At 47.3% G+C, this 27996-nt stretch overlaps 1 long non-coding RNA gene and 1 pseudogene across 1 annotated transcript; one reads left to right on the plus strand and one right to left on the minus strand.

The window, feature by feature from the left end:
• Positions 1-11034: 11034 nt before the first annotated feature.
• On the minus strand, positions 11035-18371 carry LOC148162820 (uncharacterized). Its single transcript, XR_015766520.1, has 2 exons — positions 18096-18371; positions 11035-13529 (listed from the first exon to the last, which is right to left on the minus strand). It is a non-coding gene; the product is annotated as an uncharacterized LOC148162820 (long non-coding RNA).
• A 6021-nt stretch (positions 18372-24392) lies between these two features.
• Positions 24393-24546, plus strand: LOC148162821 (thymosin beta-10 pseudogene; annotated as a pseudogene).
• Positions 24547-27996: the final 3450 nt, after the last annotated feature.

A 27996-nucleotide genomic window follows, 5' to 3' on the forward strand; every position in this document is an offset into this window, starting at 1 on the left:
ATTCCAGCACAAAATTCAAGAACATCACTAGGGTATATTAAAATACACATATCGGGGCGCCTGGGTGGCTCAGTTGGTTAAGCGTCCGACTTGATTTCAGTTCAGGTCATGATCTCAGAGTCGTGAGATTGAACCCCACATTGGGATCTGCACTCAGCAGGGAGTCTGCTTGAGATCCTCTCTCTCCCTCTCTCTCTGCCCCTCCTGCTTGTACACAAGCTCTCTCTGTCTCTCTCTCAAATATAAATAAGTCTTTTTTTTTTAAGATTTTATTTATTTATTTGACAGAGAGAGAGGAACACAAGCAGGGGGAGAGGCAGAGGCAGAGGGAGAAGCAGGTTCCCTGCTGAGCAGGGACTCGATGCGGCACTCGATCCCAGGACCCTGGGATCACAACCTGAGCTGAAGGCAGCCACTTAACTCAGTGAGCCACCCAGGTGCCCCTCAAATCTAACTAAGTCTTTAAAAAAAAGTCCCCATATCAAAGATACATCTATACCAATGTCTCAGGGAATCAGTCTGTTTAAGCACTTATCGGGGCTTCCAAACAGTTATTTATTTTTGTCAAGTTGATCTTGTTTGCTGCCATTGGCATGAGATGGCAAGCTGGAGCTGTGACCATTGTTCTTTTGTTCAACTGTAAGTTGTAAACCATTGATTCCCAATCTTTTTCAAGTTACTATTGCTTATTTGACTTTATGAAACTTGTTCCTTTTTTTTACCTCCCCAAAGGAAAAAAAGCTTTATGACATACTTATTTTTTTAATAAAACCAAGCAAAAATAAAAGTTCTGGTAATTCTTTTCAAAAAATTGTTTTTCAGGGCACCTGGCAGGCTCAGTCGGTGGAGCATGTGACTCTTGATCGCAGGGTTGTGAGTTCAAGCCCCAAGTTGGGTGTAGAGGTTACTTAAAAATAAAATCTTCAAAAAATTGTTTTCACATTAATAGGAATACAAAAATACCCATCATTCAATGTGGTGAAATTAACAATATTAGGCATCCAATCAAAAACTACTAATCATACAAAGGAATGGGAAAACCTTGCCTTTAATGAGTAGAATGATCAATCAAGATAAACTGACCCAGATCCCAGATGTTAAAATTAACAGACAGGTACATAAAAATTGTCATTATAGTTGTATTAAATATGTTCAGGGATGCCTGGGTGGCTTAGTTGGTTAAGCATCTGCCTTCAGCTCTGGGATCGAGCCCCATGTCAGGCTCCCTGCTCAGCAGCAGGGGGGTCTGCTTCTCCCTCTGCCTGCCGCTCCCCCTGCTTGTGCTCTCTTTCTCTCTCTCTCTGTCAAATAAAATCTTTAAAATAAATAAATACATAAATATGTTCAAAATTTAAGTGGACATATGAAACATATTTCCTAAAGACTCATCAAATTTCTAGACAATATAGAACAATAGAACAGAACAGAGAGCCCCCCCAAAAAACCCATGCATATTTGGTCAACTAATTTATGACAGAAGAGCCAAGAATATACAATGGGGAAAAGTCAGTCTCTTGAATAAATGGTGCTGGGAAAATTGGACAGCTACATACAAAAGAACAAAATTGAACCCCAGTCTTACACCATACACAAAAATCAACTCAAAATCAATTGAAGACTTAAATTTCGGACCCGAAACCATAAAACTCCTAGAAGAAAACATAGGTAGTAAGCTCCTTGACATTTGTCTTGGCGATGAGTTTCTGGATTTGACAACAAAAAGCAAAAGCAACAAAAGCAAAAATAAATAAGTGGGACTACATCAAACTAAAAAGCTTGTGCATTGTTGGTAGAAATATAAATTGGTGAAGCCACTATGTGAAACAGTATGGAGGTTCCTCAAAAAATTAAAAATGGAAATACCAGATGATCCAGCAATTTCACTTCTGGGTATATATCCAAAGGAAAGGAAAGCAAGAAATCAAAGAGATATTTCTATCCCCATGTTCACTGCAGCATTTTCTGAACAGTGAAGATATGGAAACAACCTAAGTGTCCATCAATGAGTGAATGGATAAAGATGTGCACGCACACACACACACACACACACAAACAACGGAATATCACTCAATCATAGAAAGGAAATTCTGACATTTGTGATGTCATGGACCTTGATAGCACCACTAAATGAAATAAGCCAGACAAAAGATTACATTACAATTCAAATGTAAACTGTAAAATTATGAAATTTTGAAAAAAGCAAAAACATAGGAAAAAATCTTGAAGACCTTAGATTAGGAAAAGAGTTTAGACTTGACATTAAAAATATGATCTATAAAAGGATAACTTGACAAATTGGACCTCTTAAAAAGTTTTGCTCTGTGAAAGACCCTGTCAAGAAAACAAAAAGACAAATTACAGACTGGAACAAAATTTTCACAAACCACATATCTACCAAAGGACCTGGTGTCTAGAATATATAATAGAATTCTCAAAACCCAACAGTACAAAAGCAAATAATACATTTAGAAAGTGGGCTGATGACATGTCAATGAAGAGAATACACAGGTGACAAGTAAGCAAATGACCCAATGTCAAACATCAGCAACCAGGGAAATGTACATTAAAACCCCAAAATAGGGGCGCCTGGGTAGCTTGGTCAGTTAAGCGTCTGACTCTTGGCTTCAGCTCAGGTCATGATCTCAGGGTTGTGGGATCGAGGCCCTAGTCAGGCTCCATGCTCAGCGGGGAGACTGCTTGAGATGCTCTCTCTCCCTCTGCCCCTCCCTCCACTTGTACGCTCTCTCTCTCTAAAATAAAGAAATAAAATAAATATTTTTTAAAAAGCCACAAAGTAAAAAATCCCAATGCTGGCAAGAATGTGGGAAAACTGGATCGCCCATAGACTGCTGGTAGGAATATAAAAGATTACGGCCACTCTGAAAAATAATTTGGCATTTTCTTCTAAAACTAAAAATGCACTTACCATGCAACCCAGCATTAGCACTCTTGAGCATTTATCAAAGGCAAATGAAAACCCACAACACTCAAAAACCTATACATGAATGTCCATAGCAACTTTATATATAATAGCCAAAAACTAGACTTGACAGGAATGTCCCTCAATGTGTAAATGATTAAATAAATAAATTGTGGTACATCCAAACCATGGAATACCACTGAGCAATTAAAAGGAACAAACTACTGATACAATGAGACCATAGACTAGCCTCAAGGGAGAGCAAAAGGCTCTCTGCATGATACTACATAAATTATTCCACTTATATAACACTCTTGAAACAACTATAATATGAAAATGGAGAACAGATTAGTGGTTGCCAGTTGTCATGGATTAGAGGAAGGGGGGCAGATTGACTATGAAGGGAGCCTTGTGGTAATAAAAGATACTGTATCTCACTTGTGGCAATGACACAAAGCCACAGAAAAAGTAAAATTGCACAGATATATATACACACACATTACACACAAATGAGTACATGTAGAGCTGATGAAATCTGAATAAACTCTGGGCTGTTCCAATGCCAAGTTCCAGGTTTTGATATGGTCCTACAGTTATGCAAGAAATCAACACTCAAGGAGGCGCATGTGAAGGGTACACAGGACCTTCCCATACATTTCCCTGCAACTTCCTGTGAATCTACAGTTTATTTCAAAATAAAAAGTCAGAAAGAAAAAGAAACTTACTATTTAACATAAAAACAATAATACAGCCTAGGGTTTATAGCAAATATATAAAGAAAACATATGAGAGCAATGGCATAAAAACCAGAAGGAGAAAAGCGTAGGTATACTCCATCAGCTCTTACACTACACCTAAAGTGGCCCTAATATAACTTGAAAGCAGGCTGATCAGTTAAAGATGATACTATAAACCCTAGTGTAACCACTAAAAGAGCAAGGTGAAGAGATATAACTAACAACCCAACACAGAAGATAAAACAGAAACACAGAAAATACTCCATCCAAAAAAGGTAGGAAAAGAGGAAAAAGGGAATAAAGAACAGTGTCAAGAGACTAAGAGAAAAATATAAATGATAAATTTAAGTCTAATCATATGAATAATCACTATTGCCAATAGAAGCAAAATACATTCAAGTGCACATGGCACATTTACCAAGATGGACCATATTCTGGGCCATAAAACATGGCTCAAAAATGTAAAACGGCTTAACTCATACAAAGTATGTTCTGTGATCACAAGGAATTAAATTAGAAATCAATAACAGAAAGATGTCTGGAAAAATCTTGAAATGGTTGGAAATTAAATAACACACCTCTAAGTAATCCATGGGTCAAAGAAGAAATCAAAAGGAAAATTAGAAAGTACTTTAACAAGATGAAAATGAAAATACGACCTATCAGAGTTTGTGGGAGTCTGCTAAAGCAGTTTTTACAGGGAAATTGATAGCACTAATTGCCTATATTAGAATAGAAGAAAGGTCTCAAATCAGTGACCTCAGGTCCTACCATACGAAACTAGAAAAAGAAGAATAAGTGAAACTAAAGTAAGCAGGACATAGGAAACAATAAAGATCAAAGAGGAAATCAATGAAACAGAGAACAGAAAAACAACATACATAATCAATGAAACCTAAAGGTCATTCTTTGAGAATATCAGTAAAATTAATAAACTTCTAGCCAGACTAATCAGGAAAAAAGAGAGAAGATACAAATTAGCAATATCAGGAAAGAGAGAAGTAAGTAACATCACTACAGACTCTACAGATACTAATAAAATAATAAGAAAATATCATGAACAACTTTATACCTGAAATTTGACAATGTAGATAAAATGAACAATTGATTGAAAAATGCAAATTACCAAAGCTCACTCAAGAAGAAACAAATAACTTGAATAGAACTATATCTATTAAAGACGTCAAATTTATGGTTAAATCTTTCCCTCAAAGAAAGCTCCTGGCCCAGATAGCTTTACCAGTGAATTCTACCAAACATTTAAGGCAAAAGTAATACCAATACTACACAAAGTCTTTCAGAAAATTGAAGAGTGAATACTTCCCAATTCACTCTATGAGCTAGCACTTCTCTGATACCAAAGACAAAAGCATTATAAGAAACTACAGACCAGGGGGCGCCTGGGTGGCTCAGATGGTTAAGCGTCTGCCTTCGGCTCAGGTCATGATCCCAGGGTCCTGGGATCGAGTCCCGCATCGAGCTCCCTGCTCCTTGGGAGCCTGCTTCTCCCTCTGCCTCTCTCTCTCTCTCATGAATAAATAAATAAAATCTTTAAAAAAAAAAAAAAGAAAAAGAAACTACAGACCAGTATCCTCATGAATATGGATACAAAAAATTCTAAACAAAATTTTAGTAAACTGAATCCAACAATTATTAAAAGGATAATACATTATGACTAAGTATGGTTTATCCCAGGAATGCAGCCTCAGTTTAACACTTGAAAATGAATGTAAGTCATTCTGTTAAGAGGTTAATAAGAAGCACCATGTGATCATCTCCCATGCAGAAAAAGCATTTGATAAAATCTGACACCTTTTCATGGTAAAACAACTCAACAAATTAGGAATAGAGGGGAACTTCCTCAACCTGATAAAGGGCATCTATGAAAAGCCTACAGCCAACACCATACTTAGTGGTGAAGGACTGAACACTTTCCCCTAATATCTGAAACAACAAGAGGACACCCACTCTCATTACTTCTGTTCAACAGTGCACTAGAGACTCTAGCCAGTGCAATCAAGCAAGAAAAAGAAATAAAAGACGTCAAGATTGGAAAGGAAAATATAAAATTGCCTTTAGTCACAAACAATACGATCATCTAAGCAGAGAATGTGATGTAATCTACAAGACAGCTACTAGATCTAGTGAGTTTAGTAAGTTTGCAGAACAAAAGATCAATATAACAAGTCAATTGTATATCTGTATACTAGCAACACAAAATCGGAAATTGAAATTTTTAAAAATAATATTATTTACAACAGCATTAAAAAAAGGAAATTAGGGATAAATATGACAAAAGGTATGCAAACAGGTACACTGAAAACTACAAAATGTTGCCAAAGGAAATTAAAGAAGAGCTTTCTAAAAGGGGGAGAAATATACATTTTTCTTGAGTCTGAAAACTCAAATTGCTAAGACATCAATTCTTCCCAAATTGTTCTATAGATTCAACACAATCCCAGTGAAGATCCCAGTGGGATTTTCTGCAGAAACTGGCAAGCTGATTTTAAAATTTGTATGAAAATGGAAAGAGCTTAGGATAGCTCTAAACAACTATTAAAAAAAAAAAAAGTTGGAGGACTCATGCTACTTGACTTCAAGATTTATTTAAGGACTACAGGAATCAAAAAGTGTGATTTGGTGTAAATAAGTGAATAGATGAATGGGAGAGAATAGAGAACCCAGAAATACATCCATACATATATGGACAACCAGTTTTTGACAAAGGTACCAAGGTGGTCAGTGGAGCAAGGACAGTGCTGGATCGACTGGATACCCATCTACAAAACCAACGAACTCTGGTTCATACCCGGCACCAGACACAACATGGAGCGATAGACCTAAAAATATATTCAAAAGCAAACACAAATAACATAACATAAAAAAATTCATTAAATTTCTTTGAAAGACACATATATGTAAAGAAAAAGTATATATTCAAAAACAAACACAAATAACATAAAAATATAACACAAATAGCATAACATAAAAAAACAAATTCATTAAATTTCTTTTTACTTGTGATCTCGAATTGGAGGTAACACAAGGCAAGTAGGAAGTACCTTCTATGTCAATATTTTTCTATAGAATTTTGGCACAATTATCTCCCCACAGAATAAAAGGGAGTAAAAGTCATACTGGCTACAAAAACATCTCTTCAAAATGTATAATGACTCAGAGATAAGTCTGTATTAAACATCTTTTGTTTAAAATATACAATGAGGGGGCGCCTGGGTGGCTCAGTTGGTTAAGCGACTGCCTTCGGCTCAGGTCATGATCCTGGAGTCCCGGGATCGAGTCCCGCGTCGGGCTCCCTGCTCAGCGGGGAGTCTGCTTCTCCCTCTGACCCTCTTCCCTCTCATGCTCTCTATCTCTCGTTCTCTCTCTCTCAAATAAATAAATAAAATCTTTAAAAAAATAAAAATAAATAAAAAATAAATAAAATATACAATGAGGGGCGCTTGGGTAGCTCAGTCACTAAGCGTCTGCCTGCCTTCAGCTCAGGTCGTGATCCCAGGGTCCTGGGATGGAGCCCCGCATTGGGCTCCCTTGCTCTGCGGGAAGCCTGCTTCTCCCTCTCCCACTCCCCCTGCTTGTGTTCCCTCTCTCTCTGTCTCTCTCTCTGTGTCAAGTAAATAAATAAAATCTTAAAAAAATAAAAATAAAATAAAGTATTTTAAAAAATAAAATAAAATATACAATGAATCAAGGGTAAGGGGTAAGTATAGTAAGAATATCTGATTAGGAATAAAGAGTTAAGCATACTCCTACCATATGACCCAGCCATTCTACTCCTCGATATACACCCAGGAGTAACACAGAGTCCTGCACACAAGTGCTCTCAGCAACTCTAAGAGTCGATCCCAGTAATTCCCCAAACATGCATGAACAGGCGCATAGATATTGTGATGCACCCACAACAATATCAATGGAATATTATTCCACAATAAAAAGGAATGATACATACAACGAGATAGATGAATCTTAAAAAAAATTATGCTGATACAAGACAGACTAAAAAAAGAGAGAGAATGTGCTATGCGATTGTATTTGCATAAAACTTTAAGAATGCAAACTATGGCCATAGTGACAGAAAACAGTGTGGAGCCTGATGCGGGGCTCCATCTCACCCTGAGATCATGACCTGAGCCGAAACCAAGAGTTGGCTGCTCAACCGACCGCACCCCCCAGGCGCCCCATTAATAAAGCTGTTTTTAACAAAGGATGCATCCAGGATCAAGAAAGACCTGGGTCCTAGGGCTGGAACAAGCCCCAGAGTCTCCTGTGCAGGGGAACGGAAGTGAGCTTTTCAGGGGCTTAGGACCAGGGCGTTCAGCAAGCTCCAAAGGGACACTTTACCAAGGCAGCCTGCCTCTCCCCTTTGCATCCTCACTCCCCTCTTCCCTGCTCATCCCCCATCTTTAAACAGAAGCTGAGAGACACTGCAGTGTGCTCATGAAAGTCCAGGCCCACCCACCCCACAGTGAGAACACTGGAATTCAATAGTTCTAAGAACAATAGCGCAAACAGATCTATTTTATTGTGTGCACAAGGTCTTCGCAGAGATTCGAGTTGTGGGATTCCGTTCTTTATTAGAGATCTTTGCCCACATGGCACAGCGTGTAGATGAGAGCAGGAAAACAGCTCGGCATCACTGAGGGTCCCTGCATCTGCTCCAATTAGGTTTGACTTCGTTTAACAGGAAACCCGGTCATTGACATATGTGGGTTCATTCTTCTACTTTCCCGGAGACTAGTGGTGCGTTGTCAGAGAGCAGCTCTGCAAGGCCATCAGGGTCTCCGCCTTCTGCTATCTCCCTGGGCACGTGGCCTCCAGCCTCCAGGTTCCGTGACGTCTGTGATCCAGCCAGCAGGAGCAGGAAGGGGGAAAGGCAAAGGGAAGAGCCCTGGTTGTCTGGGAAGGCAACAGGGGTGCTGCCCAGAGGAGGGAGAGAGGGGATCACCAGCAGGTCAGGGGCCCGGCTGTATGGAGTCAAAAAGATGGCAGATACTGGAACCAGTCCTGGGATAGCACTCGTGCTATCTTGTTTCCCTGAGGGTGTATCCTAAAAGAGCCAATCACTGGAGCTGAACCACGTCCTCTGGGTCTAAAGGCCAACAATTGAGTGTGTTGCTACAATTTTCTTCCCCTGAAGAATGGCTGCCAAGGAGCCCCACGGCAGGGCTCCAGTCCCACCCTTGAGGGACCACATGGCAAGTGCAGGAAGGAGCCCCCCTCCGCGGAGACCCAACCCGGCACCGCTAATCACTGAGGCTCTGCCCTGAGCGCCGGGCATGCTCCTCTAGCCTCCTCAGCGCCCAGGGTCTCTGGGCCGCCAGGGGGGTAGCTGGGTGAAGGGGCCCAGCCCATTGAGGAGTGTCTGCTGTCCCGGAGCACAGACTCAACAAATGGTCAAAGCAGGTATGTCATCACAGGGGTGCGGTGGGAACGCAGGAGGAAGTCTGTTCAATGGGGGTAAGGTCGCATTGATATCAGACAGTAAGAGGCACAGAGGTGGTGGGTGTTTTCATCAGACCCGGCTCTCCTGCCAGCCAGCCACAGGCACACCCGCCTGCAGCCCCGCTCCCTGAGTGGGTACCTGAGCAAGGGCTCAGCTCTCCACCTGGAGCCCTGGCCCTGAGCTCGTCCCTGGGGGGGTGGGCGGCCCAAGCCCGGCAGGAGGGGCCCCACGGGAGCTGCTGCTCGCTCCAGGCCCAGCCTCCACTCGTGAGCAGGGTCAGGGTGAGTCCAGCTACACGGGCTCCCGCACATGCATGACGGCACTCAAGGTGCCCGAACAAGGAACGGGGAGGGGCAGGGGTCCCTAGGGAACATTCTGCACCTCTGGGCCTCCCGCTCCAGTGCAGCACCTCAGCTACAAGGACTAAAGCAACACACCCCTTCTTGTTTAAAACAGATTTCAGAGAGAACCCAAAGGTACACTGTCCAAGAAGTCCCCCAGACCTGGCTGCGCTCCCCATACGGTTCCTGTACATCTTTGCATAAGTTTTCTGGTCCACATGTATTTGCCAAAGAACGTTACTTATAAGTAATTCGATTCACAATAACTAACGTATAACGTACATCTTATGTTAAAATTAGAAGCAGGGAAGCTACAGCCCTAAAACTGATCCGAGCAGAGGGGACCCTCCCAGGGCGCAGTTTCCGGGACGGCCAGCAGGTGTCAGAGCCTCCAACAGTATCTCCGCGCTCCCGCGGCGAGCTCCGGGTCGGGAAAAGTCCGGAGGGAGACGAGATGGGGAGACCCCCATCCGCCATTGTTTGGCCCTTTGGCCCGATATTTTGTCTGCCACTGGGTTTGGGGCGGGGGGGGTGGCGAGGGGGGCTGCAGAAACCAGTTAAATCATCAGACCACAGATTCCCATTCAGCTGGGGAGCCTTTGATCCCTGGAGAAGCTGTTGAAACGCCGCCGTTGGACGGCCTCCCACAGCTGGGCGGCACTCCTGGAAGCCAGGGCCGTCTCCCCCCGCCAGCTGGACACCCGAGGAGGGTGCACACAGAGGAGGGCTCCGCCATGGCCATCCTGGCCTCCCAAGTTCTGTATGCGGAGGCCCCCGACTTAGACTTAACATCGGGGTCACGGCCTCACTGGCCAGTCTGGCTGTCCTGAGCTGCTGAGCTAGGAAGCCCTCGCCGTGCTGGAGCAGGCCTGGGGCCCAGGGCTGGAGGCACCGTTCCTCCCGCAGGGGCGCCCAGCGGGACAGACATGCCTGTGGGGCACCATGCAGCGCCCCCACCAGCCTCACCCTGTAATTCCTGGAGCACCAAAGCTAGGCCGGCACAAAGGGAATGTTGGGGCAGGTACAACACCGTCGGGGACCGGGTAGGGGGAACGGCGACCATGGCTCTGGCCAGGCAGACCCTTCCCTGAGAGTGTCAGAAGGGAAGGGATCCTGGCCACGTGCCCCAGCTGGCACAAGCCCGGGCTGCTCCCCAAACCATACCCCACTTCTGGCCGTGGGTCCAGGGAAGGGTTCGGACAGGGTCCAGACCCACTGCACGCTGGGGCTTTCCCCTGGTAGAACTTCACCACGCAGAATGATGCCAAGCCTATGGGAGAGGGCAGGAGGCAGGGTGCAGGGAGGGAGGGGGTAAGAAAAGAGTTCAGCATCTCCTGGACGCTGCTGATCCTTGTGATTTCCATGCATTCTGACAGGCGGTGAAGGCGACCTTTCCATGTGATTCAAATGACCTCATCTGCTAAACTGGTACATCCTACCACAGGCCCCATGAAGCAGCAGTCATTACTTAACTCACTATCCATCTTCCATGTCATCTATATCATTTAAAATAATACACCTGTGCTGCCGTACACACAATAAAAATGGCAAATTACCATTAAAACACAGGTGGCGTTCATATTCAAATACGATCATGCATTTTGATGCTCAATGTTTCAAGCATAATATACAAGCCAAATGCTTCATTTGAAAACAAACAAGGATAAAACACTGTCTATATGGGGATCCACATTCATTGACCACAACTGGTGTAATGACCACAGCTTTGATGTGGCCCACACTGGTCTGGCCATTGTAGGGCTTTCTTCCATCACCCTGTTCCATATGATGTAAGAGGTATGGAACTGGAAGAATCTCTCGTAATGCTAACCAGACTACTTCTTTGATCATTTCAAAAGGAATACTCACTCTGAGGAGGGTCACACGGAGGCAAGGGAAGGGGTCATCAAGCACCACCCCGATCTGTTCGGGGTTTGTCTACCTCAAGGAAGCCAGGTTAATGATGGGGCTTCCCCTCCAGGCACTGTGTTAACGCAGTGACTCCTGGATAATCCTGGACCCGATGCATTCCTGGTAAGTCAAAGAGACTCCTAAGCCCCTGAAAAGTCTAGCTATTCTTCCCTAGTTCTACTTCATCAGGCCGCTCATGTGATGAGGCTACACAAGGCCAAGACAGACTTCACTGGTCAAGGTCTGAGATCCCCAGGCTTCCCAGTCCCTGGAAAAAAAGCAACCAGTGGGGTCTCGGGGTGGGAAGGGACAGGGTTCAGGCCCCCGCCTGCCTCGCTGAATCAAATACCTGCTTGCCACACACCCCCTCCAGTTCAATCATGCTTTGGGGGTGAGTCAGAGAGGAGGTGGGCGGTCGTGCCTGGTTTTGACAGGTGTCTGGTCCCCTGATGACCACGACTCCTCCCTCGACTTAATCCTTCCCACACAGAGACTCCTCCTCTAAGCCCTGTGCTCAGCCAGGCAAAAGGCCTGATTCAGAACCCTGTCCCCTCAGCAGTACCCGAGGCTGTTTCCCTGCCGTAACGCAGGTAAGGAAATCACCGATGTGGACACACAAAAGCAGACAGAGGACTTCCTGAGTCACACCTGAGTTTGGGCGCAGAGTAAGGCCAAGCTACAAGCTCGAGGTCACTGACCATAATTATCCCTCCCGAAAGGGCGGTCTTCCTTACCTGCCCTCAAGCAGCTTCTGAGGCCATGACAAATAGCCGTGCCCGTCGGAACCCCAGAGGAAGCATTCCTCAGCAGGTCTCCCAGCCCAAGCGTCAGGGACGGGCACCAGCAGAGTAAACAGACCAAACCAAGAGAAGAGAACTGGTTCTCCTGCTCTCCAGATGGCTCACGACCCGCCAATTATGCGCAGCACAACATCGCTGAATTATTTTTAACCTTTACGGAGCCTCCTGGCTTCACAAAAGAAGTATTAGATGGTGGAGTTGAAGGACGGCTGGAAGCAGAGACCAGAAGGCAGTTCACGAGCAGGGATGAGCCCAGCGGCGGACCATCTGCAGTACTGGGCAGGTAGAACACGGCACCTCTTGTCCAGGGAACCACGAGTGTGGTCCGTTTGGGCTGTGGCTTATTTGCAGTTTATTTCCCCAAATAAGAAGTGGGTGTCCTCGAGGCAACGTCAGGGTCAAGTCAACAAGTGGCAGAGGAACCCCGAGGTCCGATTCCCCGAGCTCTGTTGCATGATGGCCCGTGGGCGGATCGAGGTAATCCTCCAGGAAATCGGTGCAGAGTTCCCAAAGCCCAGCCTTTTGGACAACTGGACTCAGGGTCTAAACAAACTGATCCTCCTTTTAGTAGCTCTGCTGTGGGCAAGGGGGAGAGAGGGGTCCCATGTCCTCTCTCTGTTCCACTTTCTCTACGAAAATCTCCTTTCAAAACTTGTCAAAGGTATACCATAGCCCCCCAGTGAAAAGACGTACCCAAAGCTCTTCCGATGACCACGGTATTGAGAGTTGCAACTCCCAACGCCTACAGGTGCCAAACAGATCTGTTTCATATCACCTTGAACTGTATTCTTCTGGTCCTGACACACTTTACTTTTTTAAAATACCCATTCGGGGCGCCTGGGTGGCTCAGTTGGTTAAGCGACTGCCTTCGGCTCAGGTCATGATCCCGGAGTCCCGGGATCGCGTCCCACATCGGGCTCCCGGCTCAGCGGGGAGCCTGCTTCTCCCTCTGACCTTCTTCCCTCTCATGCTGTCTCTCTCTCTCTCTCTCTCTCTCTCAAATAAATAAATAAAATCTTTAAAAAAAAATTAAAATACCCATTCGTCTTGAAACACAGCCCACGTTTAACAGAGACGTGGATATGAGAGACAGTTCACCTTCTTCTTAGTTCCACTGCCGGAAATACGACAGCACAAGTTTGACCCTAAATGGCTGCTGGCCATCAGGCTCGATGCTGGAGAGGTCACAGGGAGCAGAGGGGACCATGCTGAACTAGAATGTACATCACCTGCATGAAGGCAGAAGCCACTGTTAACACCAACGGTTAGTCTTGCAGAAGTGTGGGCTCGGCGCTTTCCGAAGAAACCAGAAATCCAGATTTTCGTGTACTCTCCCAGTGTTTCAACATGGACTATTAGCTTAAAAAGAAGAAGAAGAAGAAGAAGAAGAATCTCGGGTCACCAGTTTGCTACCTCTCCTTCAACGACTAAGGGCAGTCCCTGGGAACAGAAGAACTGGCCTGGAAGCCAGGAATGCAAGGCTGTTGGACCTCGCTCTGACACCTGGGCCAGACACCTGGCTGTTGTGGGTCTCTGTCACCTTGCCCGAAAAGTTTAGAGGCCCAAATTCCTTTCGACACTAAATTACTGTACTGTACAGTTATATAAGTTTTCTAGATGGCCAATTCCCACAAGAATAACCGGGAACATAATTAAAAGGGAAAACACCCACAGAAATAGATCACAGGACCACAGCAGCGTCTACGACACCGTGTAGACACAGCCTTGGCGGGGCCAACCCCCTGGGTTAGTATGGCCATAAGAAGGTGGGCCTTTCCGCCAGTGCGACCTCTGCCCTGAGAGCCGCCCGCCCACTGGGGAAGAGAAAGTGCCATCTCCTCCTGTGTACGTTGGCTGTGCTGGGCAGCACCTCTCTACGCGACAGAGCTAGCGTGGGTCTCCCGCCCCTAAACTCAGGGTTTCCGGGGGACATTTGCAGTTGGAAAGCAAACGGGCTGCTGTGAGCCCCAACTCCCGCTGAACCCTTGGCCATGGCCCCACACCAAAGCACACAGGGTCTCGGACAGGCACCTTTCCTTCTTGGGGCATGGGAAGGGAGTAAGAAAAGAGTAAGCTGGGGAATGATGGCGGAGGGTAAACTAAGGGCCTCCCCACAGCAAAGGGTAAAAATCGGCGTATTTCAGTAGAAGAGTATTCACCTTCCTGCAGATATATGAAGTGCATGTGCCTTGGGCAAAACAAAGGCACCAAGAAGAAGAGAAATTAAAACTGTGCAGCTCCTTCACACGGGCCTTCCTGACCTTACAAACAGGTGGACAGACAGAACGCCCAGCTCCAGGTGCCGCGGGGAGGGGACTCGGCACCTACTTTCCTAAGCACTTCTGTGCCTCAGTTGTGAACAACAGGGCCCTTCATTCTGCCATTGGCCACCGCCAACAACAAGTACCCAGGAAGTTTCGGAGAACGAATCACCTTTGACTCCAAAATGAGCTATGACCTTTCTCTCTACTTGTCTCTTGGAGGCATTTTCTCCGCTGCGCCCTGAGACGTTAGGTCACCAGTGTGCTTGTTCTAAGTCAGCTTGTCGTTAGCCCGAGGCCTTTGTATTATCTGCTGCCTCTGCCTGGAATGCTCTTTACCCTGATCTCCTCAGGGGTGGCTGGCTGAGGTCTGAGCCTCCGGGGCACCCCTCCGAGGGGCCCTCCCTGGCCCTCCAAGTATTTACCCACGCATGGCGGGTCACGTGACCCTGCCTCTCGCTTCACACCACCTGATCTGTTGCTGCGTTTCTGTCTTCCTAGCCTGCCTTCTCTCACGAGCATACGAGCTCGGTGGAAACAAGCATTTAGTATTTCCAGCTGCTAGCACGGTGCCTTGCATACAGCTAGTGCTCGGGGAGGAGTAGTCGAAGGAACGGATGGATGGCTGGATGAAGGGAGGAGGGCCTCCAGCAGATAGATCCCTGCGGTTTACTGGGCTCGAGTCTAGCAGGGAAGGCAGACATTTAATCCGTGCTTCAGAGAACAATCTCCAAGGAAGTGAAGGGCTGACCAGACGGGCAAAGGAGAGCAGAGGGGTGGCAGGGAAGGAACCCCATGGGGGAACAGCACCACGAGGCACCATGTCTGGAAGCAGAGCCCAGGCTCCGGGAGCCCCCAGGGCAGGCACGAGGGAGACGGGGCCTGGAAAGAGAGGCAGGAGGAGCCAGTTGGTAAGGAGCTGCGGAGACCCGCCTCTGCCTGTTGGATTTCAGTCCTCTGAGCAGTGGGGGCCATCCATGTATTTTTAAGGAGGGAAGTGACACGATGGCTTTCTGTTTACAGAGATAATTCCGGTGGCAGCAAAGGCAATTAAGAGAGAAAAGAGCAAAACAGGCAGGAGGTTATCATCCAGTCCAGGTGAAAACACATCTGTGAACGTACCTCCCAGCAGCACCAGAGGAGGAGGAAGAGGAGACACACGGAAAGCTGGGGTTTTGTTGTTGTTGTTGTTGTTGTTGTTTTTTAAAGATTTTATTTATTTGAGAGAGAGAGAATGAGAGATAGAAAGCACGACAGGGAAGAGGGTCAGAGGGAGAAGCAGACTCCCTGCTGAGCAGGAAGCCCGATGTGGGACTCGATCCCCGGACTCCAGGATCATGACCTGAGCCGAAGGCAGTCGCTTAACCAACTGAGCCACCCAGGCGCCCAACGGAAAGCTGTTAAAAGGTAGAATCAGTGGAGCTCCGTGACACACGATATGTGGGAGGCGAGGGGAAGGACGGGGTTAAAGGAAATCCCATCAGCATCCACGGTCTTGTGCACGGGGCCTGTGGAGCCCTAAGTGCCTTCTGCGCAGATGCGGCTGGGGCCTGCGATGCTGGCCCAGCTGGGAATCTCCACCCGGGCACCACCGCGGTGCACCTGCTTCATCCGTAAGTCTGGAGAGAAGTCCCTCTGATGTGTGTGCATCGAACCTACCACATTGATGATTTCTCTGTGCGATCACCTCCATGCACAGCCGTGTTTGGAGGTACACACTGATCCATCACCACAGAAGCATGACTATCGGTCTAAATATAGATGTGCCCATCACCTCAGAGAAAGAACAGACCACAAGTCATGATTCCACTTACCCAAGGAAATTTTCAGGTGATAAAATTAAAAAATCCACGTAAGGTTTCCTAAGTCTGGAAATCTGATCGGATGGTCAAATTACGATGAACTGCTTCCCTTCTCTTGACCTTCAGCGGCTCATTCAGCCCCCGCCCCACCCCGAGCTAGTTCTCAGTCCTCAAGGGAAAGCTCACGGGGCTCTCCGCCAGGCATGCTGCAGGATCCTCACCCTGTTCCCGCTCTCCCGCGCTAGCCCCTATCTGCTGCCACCGCCTGAGCGGCCACATCCTGTCAACAGCACAGGCTCTGGGACCTGCGAGCTTGGCTTTGAATCCTGGCATGGCCATCTGTGAGCTCCGAGACCTGGGGCAGGTTCCCCAGCCTCTCTGTGCCTGTTTCCACCCTGGTAAAAGTCAATGAGTTACTGTTTATGAAGTACGGAGCACATGGCAAGTAGCCAACACGTGGAACCCGTTGTTCCTACCACCACTGCTCCTACTGGCAGGGGGAAGCCTGTACTACGTCCTGCCACAAAGTGCCCAAACGACAGGGCTCTGGGTGAGGTAAGGGACAACGCCCTCCTGCTATAATATGCTGCCCAACAGATTACGCCCAGTGTTTTCTGAAATTATCATTGAAAGAGTCACTTACCAACAAAACCGATGAGCATATGGGAGGGGGGAACAAACCATAACAGAAAGATAGAGAACAAACTGAGGGCTGATGGAGGGAGGCAGGTGGGGGAGGGGCCAGAGGGGTGATGGGGATTAAGGAGGACACCTGTTGTGATGGGCACTGGATGTCATCATATGTAAGTGGTGAATCACTGAATTCTACTCCTGAAACCAATATTACGCTATATCTTAACTAACTAGAATTTAAATAAAATTTTGAAAAAAATAAAAAGAGTTCCTTCCATGTTTTACCTGCAGCCCTCCCTTCTGCACACTGTCCTCCCGGGACTAAGATATGAACTATGGACACCCAGGCTAGAAGACAAATGAGTGACAGACACCACACGGTCTCCCTCCCTCGGGGAAGGGCTTTGTTACGGGGTCAAGTAGGTCCAGCCTGGCTCTCACTCGCGTAAGATGGATTCTTCCCAGGAGAATCCTTCGTTCCTCACCTAAATAGATTTCTGGAGCCACCCTCTTCCCGATTCTTCCAAAGGGAGAGTTTGAGTTTGATCCTTTAAAATAATTAAAGACCGATCATACAGTTAAACTATTTCTAAGTGGAAAGCAAATATAAACTGTAAAAACATGCCAAGTTCAAGACTAAAAAATAGTTCTGATAATAGGAATTTGAATTTACCTTTGATGATGAACTACCCGTCAATAATCTTAACATTAGGACAGGGAGAGGAAAACAAAATTTTAAACATGACACCACTTACATTAGCCTAAAAAAAACACATCCAACCCATGGGAATAAATCTGATAAAAGATGTGCAAGACCTCTCCAGAGAATCCAGAAACACTGCTGAGAAAAACTAAAGAAGACCTATATTAATGGGAAAGCATGCCGTGCTCCTAGGCACAAAGGTTCAATATCATAAAGACATTTGTTTTCCCCAAATTAATCTACAGATTTTATTCAAGTCCAGCCAAAATCTCAGCAAGTTTTTGTGGAAATTGACAAGATGACTCCATTGTTCTGTGAAATGCAAATGGCCAGAAGAGCCAAGGCGATATTGAAGAAGCAAAACACAGTGGAAAGATTTACATCCCCAGACGGCAACACTTATTGTAAAATTACAGCAATTAAGTCAATACGGTATTAGCAGAAACTTCTATCAGCAAAACACAAAGATACACAACAGACCAATAGAACAAAGAGGGTTTAGAAACAGACCCACATGTGTACACACCTCTAATTTTTGATAATGACACCACACTGCAGGGCAGAGAGGAAGGAATGGTCTTCTCAAAATGGTGCTGGTCCATCTGGATATAAACATAGAAAAACAAATGAGCCTTGACCCCTACTTCACACCAGTCCCAAAACTAAATCTTAGGGGAGCCTGGCTGGCTCAGTTGGAAGGGCATGCGACTCTTGGTCTCAGGGTCGTGAGTTCGAGCCTCATGTTTGGTGTAGAGATTACTTAAATAAATAAACTTAAAAAAAAAAACACTAAATTCTAGGAGGACTGTAGACATACCCTGGAAAGGCAAGACATTGAAACTTCCAGAGAGGGCACCTGCGTGGCTCAGTTGGTTGGGCAGCTGCCTTCAGCTCAGGTCATGATCCCGGAGTCCTGGGATCGAGTCCCACATCGGGTTCCCCGCTCAGCAGGGAGTCTGCTTCTCCCTCTGACCCTACCCCCTCTTGGCCTCTCTCTCTCTCTCTCACTCTCTCTCAAATAAATAAATAAAATCTTTAAAAAAAAAGAAACTTCCAGAGAGTATCTTAGGAGAATATCTTCACGCCCTTGAGGACAGGGAATGACTTCCAAAGTAGGACACAAAAAGCACAAACCATAAAGGGAACAATTGATGAATTGGATTTCATTAAGAACTTCTGCTCATCAAGACACCATTAAGAGAGTGAAAGCAAACCACACAGTGGGAGAAGAAATTTGCAGTACATGTATCCAACAAAGCCCTCATATTCAGAATACATAAATAATTCCACAAATCAATAAGAAAAAGGAAACACAATTTTAAAAGGAGGGAGAAGTAAAACACTTGAAAAGGCACTTCATAAAAGAGACTATCCCAATGCCCCCCACTAAAAAATATTTTAAAAGGGCACAACAGGATTAGTCATCAGAAAAATGCAAATTAAAACTACAGTAAGATGCCGTTGAGGTCCGGGCAACATTCTATTTCATGACATGGGTGGTGGTCTCACAGGAAACAATTCACTGAGTTGTACACATAAGGATTTGTGCACTCTTCCCCATTTATTATACTTTCTTTTTTTTTTTTAAAGATTTTATTTGTTTATTTGGCAGAGAGACAGCAAGAGAGGGAACACAAGCAAGGGGAGTGAGAGAGGGAGAAGCAGGCTTCCCACGGAGCAGGGAGCCTGATGCAGGGCTCGATCCCAGGACCCTGGGATCATGACCTGAGCCAAAGGCAGACGCTTCACGACTGAGCCACCCAGGTGCCCCTTATTATACTTTCATAACAAAATGTTTCCTAAAAAAAGAGACTTGAGAAATATATCAGTCAAAGTTAATGTGCAGACCTTGTTGGATTTTGCCTCACACAAGCCAGCTGTTACAAAAGAACTTGCGAGACTTTGGTCATTAACTGCATATTTGATGATAACTAATAATTGTTTAGGTGAGATGAAAGGTTTGCATCAGTGTTTTCTATTTGACAGAGAGAGACACAGCGAGAGAGGGAACACAAGCAGGGGGAGTGGGAGAGGGAGAAGCAGGCTTCCCGCTGAGCAGGGAACCCGATGCCAGGACCCCGGGACCATGACCTGAGCCGAAGGCAGACGTGCATCAATGTTTTCAACAAGAGTTCTTATCATTTAGAGCTACATACTGAAGTATAAGTACATATATTATAACTAAAATAACATCTTGGATTTGTCTCAAAATAGTCTGAAGAGGGGGGACAAGAAGACGAGAATCGAGGAGCTGGCGGCTGGTACAGCTGACCTGGGAACAACACGGGGGCTGAGGGCACTGACGCCCCCCCCAGGCAAGAATCCATGTATAACCTTTGCCTCCCCCAAAGCTTACCTGCTAATATAGCCTGCAGTTCCCCGGAAGCCTCACCGATAACATAAACAGTCAATGGACACATTATTGTGTATGTTGTGTGTATTATGCATTGTGTTCTTACAATAAAGTAAGCTGGAGAAAAGAAAATGCTATTAAGAAAATCATAAGGAAGAGAACATACATTTACAGGACTGTGCTCAAAAAATCCGCATCTCAGTGGACTTGCACAGTTCAAGGGTCAACGGCGGTGTTCTACTTTTGTGTATGTTTAAAATCTTATACGATAACACCTTTTTAAAGCTATAGCAGAGCCAAGTGGTTATGCTTTGGGGGCTGTCTGTGACTCCTCTCCTCCACCCCTCCCCAGCCGAATCAAACATTACATAGTGACGATGGAAACCATCACCATTGAACCCCTAGGCTACCGGGGCCTCCAGAAGTTGGCTCGGCCATTCTGTCTTCATCAAGCAGAGCATCTGAAACAGGAGGACCCAAACCACATCTGCACACTGAGCAGCAGAGGAAACACAGTGTGCCTACTCTCAGAGAAGGGGTTAAATAGAAATATTTACTAGGGATTCGGATATGAAAGAGCAATCATTTATCCACACCCTCTGGGGGGTGTGCCAGTGGAAGGTCTCTACAAGGCCCGGATGCCCCCCCGGAAGAGCGGACCCAGAACAGAAGCTCCTGCAGCCGCCTGGTGCTAACCCTTCCTGTGTATCCCTAGATACTGAGGCTGTGCTGTCCAGCCTCATCTCAGTGAGAGGTCTCTGGCCCCCTTAGCCCGCCGACCAGGCTGGAGCTGCTAGTGGAGTAATCAACTGTCAATGCCTGTATAAAACAAGTCTGGCTCTTTCTTACTCCAGGATGCTGGACTCATATGGGCTTTCAGTCTAGAAGCCCTCCTGAGACAGACACAAGTCATTGCAAAAATAACCTGGCTAGGGCCTCTTGACCCCAGCGTGTCTCCCAGGAAGCCCTCCAGGTCTGGGGCTCGCCTCGTCCACTCACCACCTCTCGGTGAAGGCACTCGATTGAGAAGCACATCTCCAGGCTGCACCTAGCTCACTTTGCTTCCCTTCTGGGCAAAACGCTGGATTTCAACAAGGGCTTCTTGGAGAAATGAACCGGCTCTCTGATCCCTGCGGTGGCTCGTGGAGGAAGGACAACCCTGCCCTCCCTCTGGGCTCACGTATCTACTAACCAGGCTAATGAAACAGTAAAGGTTTCACAGGCGGGGAACAAGGATTCATCCCCACTAAAAGGGCAAGGGTAAAAAATTAATTTATAGGACTTGCTCCATTTTTTCTTCTGACCCCTAGGAACCTCAACAGTGGGCACTTTTCAGACTAATACCAGGCCTCTCTGAAGAGCATAGGGGTTGAGCACCCAGCTCCCCCGCACACCAGCCACATGACCTCTAATGTCCCGTGCTTCAGTCTGTCACCTGGGAAATGCAGGTAACAGTACACACCTCACAAGGTTGTGAGATTAAAATAGTACAGTATGTGCAGAGCACTTAAAATGATGCCCAGTGTTGGCCCTTAGCGTTACTCTAGGACTACAGAAGCCCTGCTGAGGACCCATGCCACACCGCCAGAAAGAAAGAACAGGAAGGGTGGGCTCTCAGAAACCAAAGGAAGGGAACAGTGTTGTTGAAACTCTGTGGTTAAACCTTTCAAACACATCTATCTCGAGCTATTACCCTATTTGTCACAAAACAATACTTGTCAATAATTGGAGGTAAAGAAAAAAATACTCTAAGAGGTCAGAGGTGTCGCAGGAAAGTGGACGCCCTTGTATTTCAGAAATGCATACAGAAAGGCCACTCCTCTGTTCGAGGACACAAACCCTATTCGCACCCAAGGGACCAGCAAGGCCCTCAACGGCCAGTCTTTCCGTTTTTTTTTAAAGATTTTACTTATTTATTTGAGAGAGAGAGATGGTGAGCACCAGCGGAGGAAGGGGCAGAGGGACAAGCAGACTCCCCAACATGGGGCTCAGTCCCACAACCCTGAGATCACGACCTGAGCCGAAATCAAGACCCAGACGCCTCACTGACCGAGCCACCCGGGCGCCCCTCAACTGCTAGCCTCGGTTTAGCCTAGCGCCACTCCACACATCCCAAAAAGAGGCTAAGAGCCACTATTTTGCTCTTTTGTTGTTAATGACTGGCATCCGTGGGCTCATTCAAGTTTTTTTTTAATTGAGGCTATTATAATGCTTCACATTTGCCTATACGTTTAGTATTATTTAATAAAGAGCATGACTTCCAAATAACTGAAAAGTTCCAGAGAATTAAAATATTAAAATTTTTAATTTTTAAAAGTCTTGCCATTACACCATTGCTTCTATATGCCCTGTGCACACATTCTGAAAAGGTATTTTCTCATAATGAGAATTTCTTTCTGTTAACACTCATAATTGTGTTTTACCGTTGGCTATTCTTTATGATTATAATGCCAGAGGAATGAAGAGCTTATATGAAACTGAGAATGAGGAAGACTGCCCAAAGGGCCTGTTGTCTACCATGCAGACCCCAGGGGCTATTAATTATTTAGCAACTTTTCAAAGTTAATAAATAGGAATGTCTTTTTGCCCTTTATTCCCCAGATGAATTTAACCAAATGAGAAAGAGGGTGTGTGTGCACAGAGTGAGCAGTCTGAGGACACAGGGGGTGCAGGTAACGAAAAGGAGATTTAAAAATATGTATATATTTAATGTCAATTAAGTATGTACAACACTACCTTACGTGGCATGGTTTTATTATGACTAAATCCTCATGAATATTTTGATGGTTTTTGAGTGTACTGTGAAAAACATGAGCACTTTAAAAACATAACATTAATACAAAAAAAAAGGGAGCAAAATTAAAATGACACTTGAAAAAAATACTTATAGTTAGAAAATGCAAACACCAAAGTATCAAAGGGAAAAAATAGCCCCCGTCTCACTACCGGAGTCCTTCCCCCCCAAAGCTTTATGCTTTTCTATTCTACCAGAAAAATAACGTATGCGTGTACATTGATTTATTTACTAAAAGGAGTCCTATCGTGCAGTTTTGTGAAATGCGTTTTTTACTCAATAACATATCTTATTTTTTTAAAGATTTTATTCAGTTATTTGAGATAGAGAGAGAGCTCAGGCACTAGTGGGGGGAGGGGCAGAGGGAGAGGGAGAAGCAGGCCTCCCGCGGGGCAGGGCGCCCGATGCGGGGCTCGATCCCAGGACCCTGGGACCATATGACCTGAGCCGAAGGCAGACGCCTAACTGGCTGAGCCGCCCTGGTGCCCCCTCAATAACGCATCCTGATGCTGTTTCCGGATCAGCACAGGCCCCTGCCGCACTCTTTCTGCTCTTACACCAGTGCTTAGGGAAGATCTCAGCACGTGAAGCTCAGCGTCCTATGGGGTGTTTCAATGGGGCCTGCCACCAAAGGGAGTGCAGCAAGCACAAGCCACTCCAGTCCATCCCAGGTGCCTGGTTGGAAAAGGACTATCCAGTTCCCTTGGTTCACTTGGATTCCTTCAGAAACCTCCTGGGACACTGACGTACAGCCAGTGGGTCTCAGCAACAGCTCGGGAAAGAGCTGCTTGCCGCTGAGGAAGGCGACACTGCTCTCTGTCCACGTGTGAGAGGAAGGGTTCCTGGGGCAAAGCAGGAGTCCTGCCCTCGCACTCAGATCCGCCTGCTGTCCCCGTTCCGCTGCCAGGCATGTACGGAAGGCTCGCGGCAGGAACGGAAGGTGTGTAGACGGGGGAGCAGACGCGGGCGCCAGAGAGACACGCGGGGGGCAGTGGGTTCGAATGCCAGGTTATTCTGCAGGTATTGGAAGCTCCCTGCTCAGGAAGACCAAGGAAGCAGGGCATTCAGAGCTGCCGGCCTCAGGGTGCACAAGAACACAGTCCCGTGGCTGAGTCGGGGTTAAAAAAATGACCACAGAGCCCACGGCTCAGAAATATGAACAACAATGAAGCCATCTTACATCTTTGCACTTAGCTGCCTCGAGTCCTTTTTGAAACGTTGGAGGGGTTAAACTCTATTTTGAAATCTTTCGACGGAGCATTTTTCCAAATACCTGTTCTATTTGTTCTCTCATTTGACCCCCACACCAACTCAGCAAGTAGGCCGGTGCCACTTCCTGCACCTGCAAGATGGCATGTGTGCAGGGCCACAACTCACCCAAGGTCAGCGGGCCAAGGGTTCTGACTCCAAGCACGGGGCTCCTTCCTGGATTGTCCCTGGCCCCCCCAAGTCCAGGGCCAGCTTGCCAATTTCAGAACCCTCAGTAAGAAGAGCCCGAAAAGAAGCCAGAGATAGAAATATGAAATATGCCCTCCTCAGGAATACCCGAGATCATGAAAACTATCTTTTCCTAACAAAAATTTAATGAACTGGGTCTCTTGCACGGGAGCACCAGGCGCCAGGCTCGGAGCGGAACTCCACGGATCACTTAAAGAAAATGGCAGACAAGCCTGGCAGACAAGCCGGACATGGGGGAAATCGCCAGCTTCGGTAAGGCCAAAGCTGAAGAAAACGGAGACGCAGGAGAACACCCTGCCGACCAAAGAGACCACTGAGCAGGAGAAGCAGAGTGAAATTTCCTAAGAACCTAGAGGATTCCCCACCCCCATCATCTTCAACACACCCCAGTCATGATGTGGAGGAAGAGCCAGCTGCAAGATGGACACGAGCGACAAGCTGCACTGTGAACCCGGGCACTCCGAGCCGACACCACCAGCCTGCGGGTCTCTGACGGGACTCCCCCCCAATCGGACTGCCAAATTCTCCAGTTTGCCCTGGGATATTATAGCAACTTATCTGTATGTTTAATGAAAATAAAACACACCTCGTGGCAAAAAATAAAAAAATTTAATGAACTGAATAATACTGATGTTGCTAAGTACCAGGTTGTGATACCAAACTCACACCGTAACAGAACAATAGTCTTTACTAGTTTTACAAAGACTTTTGTGAAAGGGAAACCCAGCTGGCTCACTCAGTGGAGCCTGCAACGCTTGATCGTGGGGTTGTTTGAGCCCCATGGTGAGTGTACAGATCATTTAAAAATTAAAAAATCTTAAAAAAAAAGACATTTGTGGAGCAACTGGGTGGCTCAGTTGATTAAGCACCTGCCTTTGGCTCAGATCATGACCTCAGGGTCCTGGGATTGAGCCCTGGGTCGGGCTCCCTGCTCAGCGAAAAGTCTGCTTCTCCCTCTCCTCCCGCCCCTCCCTTACCCCCTACCTCATATGCTCTCTCTCAAATAAATAAATAAAGACTTTTGTGAAAATGTAGTTTTATATTTTATTATTAACACACACTACCTCAGCTTTTTTTTAACCCAGTAGCTCTTTAATTTTTCCAGTTAGGCACTAACTTGGACAGTACTAGTAATTTGCATTTCAGTATCTAACACCTATGTCTTGTCTTTTTGTCACTCACATGTCCTACATGACTATTTTTTAAACTTTTTTGAGACTGTCCAAAAGGAGAAATATATTTTACTTTGTGAAGCATAGATACATATCTGTCACTGAAACAAAACTTTCACAAAATCATAATTATCCTTCCTGTGTGTGTTTTACTTGGATATCTCCTATGCTTTTTATACCTCTGGGGAATAGAGGTCTAGAAAGGTTCCTCTCTGCTGACTTAGTAAATTAGCAAAAATTAGGAACAGCCTTTAGGATTGAAGTAATACACGGAGGGCCAGGAGGCTGGAAGTCAGGAGCCAAATCTTGAAAGATGAACTAGAATCAGAAGGGTGGAGACTAAAAAGATGAAGTGAGCCCAGCACATCTGGGGGACAGTCATGAGGGGTTCATATAGGGAGTGGTAAGGAATAAAATCAAAAACAAGGCCTGAGGTCAAGTCTGCAGAGAGCAAGACAGACTCTGGATTTCATCCTGCAGGTAATAACGCTGTGACTGACGGTCTGTGAGTGTGCAGAGTGCTATTCCAGAATCGTTCATCTGCACACAGACTTGAAACCGGCTCTAAAAACACCCGGAGCTCAGGCACCAGGTTCTCCAGCTCTATTTCAGCACGGAGAAAAAGTGCACACGGACCTCATAAATTCAGAATTCTAACAAGAGCAGTCTGGGTCACCTAAAAAAAATAGAAAAGCTGGGATAAACATATTAAGTTTAGACAGCAACTGAGCCGTTTGTTTCTTTTCATCCTTTTATTTCTGTTAATGAAGTGTGGGCCTTATCTGCAGTGACCACTAAATCATTATTTCCTTTATGAAAGCTATACACTTTATTGAGAAGCTCGTCCTCAATACCGTTATGAGTCTAACCAATAAATAACTTTGCAAAAAATAAATTTTGTATCAGCAGTAACTTTTAATAATAAGGTCGTAAAGCTCACAGACACACAGGGACCTCTGAAGGTGTCCAGCACCCAGTAATTCAGGCTCTGCTGGACACAATGACAGTGCCCTCTGATCCGCACCTAGCACTCCGTCTGTCTCAGGAGAAGAAAAACATCCAGCGTGAGTCACCTTGCAATTACACCGCCACCTGGAAGCATACTTGAGAGATGAGAACTATAAAGCTGGGTCTCTGTAAGCGCCTGCACTGGACTTCCTCCCCCTTCTTCCAGTCTGAGGATCAATAGAGCTCAGGATTCTTTCACTAATTTCTCATAAGCATCATTTTTTTTTATCATTTTTTGAATTTAAAAGGGACTGTCTCCCAAGGCCTCCCTGACGTTACCTTGAGTTACTAACACTGGAAATTTCAGAGATAGAAGGCGCATCAGTTGAATCTACGTTTTTTCCACGCGGAAACTACTTCTGAGGAAGATTTCCTTTTCATTTCCGAGAAAATGTTTGTACAGGCGCGTACACACCGTCTGGGGTAACGCAGACCCTTCACCGACGGTCAGGGTTCATTCAGCCCAGTCTTTGCTGCTGCATTTCTGCGTGCACACAAACGGGCACGTCACAGTGACACGGAACCCTCACGTCTCACCTGAAAATGTCAGGCCTGGATCTCAAGCCGAGTCCCAACCCTGCTCGGGATGCACGTCCGGCAGAGGCGGCTGGCAGGGCCAGGGGCTGCCCCCGGGCAGGGCCTCGGGGTCCCGCACATCCCGCTCTCCCGCGGCAGCCCACCTCCCCTGGGGGGCGCGGGCTCCCTTCCGCCCACCGCCCCAGACCCCAGGGGGCGGCCCGGGCGCGTCGGCGGGGCGCCGCTCGGAAATTCGGGTTTCTCCACACTAAGACGCAGAGCCTGGTCACGCCGGTTTCGGTCCGGGTGACCGCTGGGTGAGCCGCCGGGGCCGCCCGCCCTGTGCCTCCACGTCCGGGTCTCGACGCCCCGCCGCGCCCGGCCCTCCTCGACCGCGACCCCGGCCCGCGCCGACTCCGACGCCCCCCGACCCTCTGACCCCCCCCGGCCCCGACCCCCTCGACCCCGACCTGGCCCGCGTCGACACCGACCCCCATTCCCCGGCCCCGACGCCCCGGACCGCCCCCCCCCCGACCCCCGCCGCGACCCCGGCCCGCGCCAACCTGCGCCGGGCCTGGGGCCGCCGCACTTACTCCTGCCAAGGCGGCCGTCGGGAAGGCCAGGGTCCGGGGGACCCGGGTCGGGGGGGACCGGGGCCGGGGTCGCGGCCGCCCGCCACCCGCCCCAAGGCCCGGCCGCCCGGCGCACGTGCCGGCTGACAGGCCCCCCATAGGTTCCATACCTGCCACCGGAAGTGAGTGAGGAGGGCAGTATAGGCATTTCCTGTGACGCGAGCGCCTGGACTCCATTAGGCAGCAGCTGGGGGAAGAATCAACACACCAGGGAGCGGAGCGCAGCCACCGAGCGCCGAGGCGGCCGCTGCCTCCGCCGCCGCCCGCCGCCGCCGCCGCCGCCAGCGCCGGGGCTTAGCCCCGCGGCGGGCCCCGCGCCCCCGCTGCCGCCCGCGGGGCCCCGGCGCGCCCCCCGCCGCCGCTCCGAGCCGCCCGGGGGGGGGAGGAAAGGCCCGGACCCTCCTGCTCCCCCTCCTCCTCTCCCTCCTCCCGCCCCTCCTCCCGCCCCGGCCCCGACCCCTCCCGCCCCCGGCCCCCTCGCCCCGACCCTCCCC

Source organism: Eumetopias jubatus, unplaced genomic scaffold, assembly GCF_037043125.1.
Source record: "Eumetopias jubatus isolate StellerSeaLion01/CBP00866 unplaced genomic scaffold, mEumJub1_p1.0 scaffold_12, whole genome shotgun sequence".
Taxonomy (NCBI): domain Eukaryota; kingdom Metazoa; phylum Chordata; class Mammalia; order Carnivora; family Otariidae; genus Eumetopias; species Eumetopias jubatus.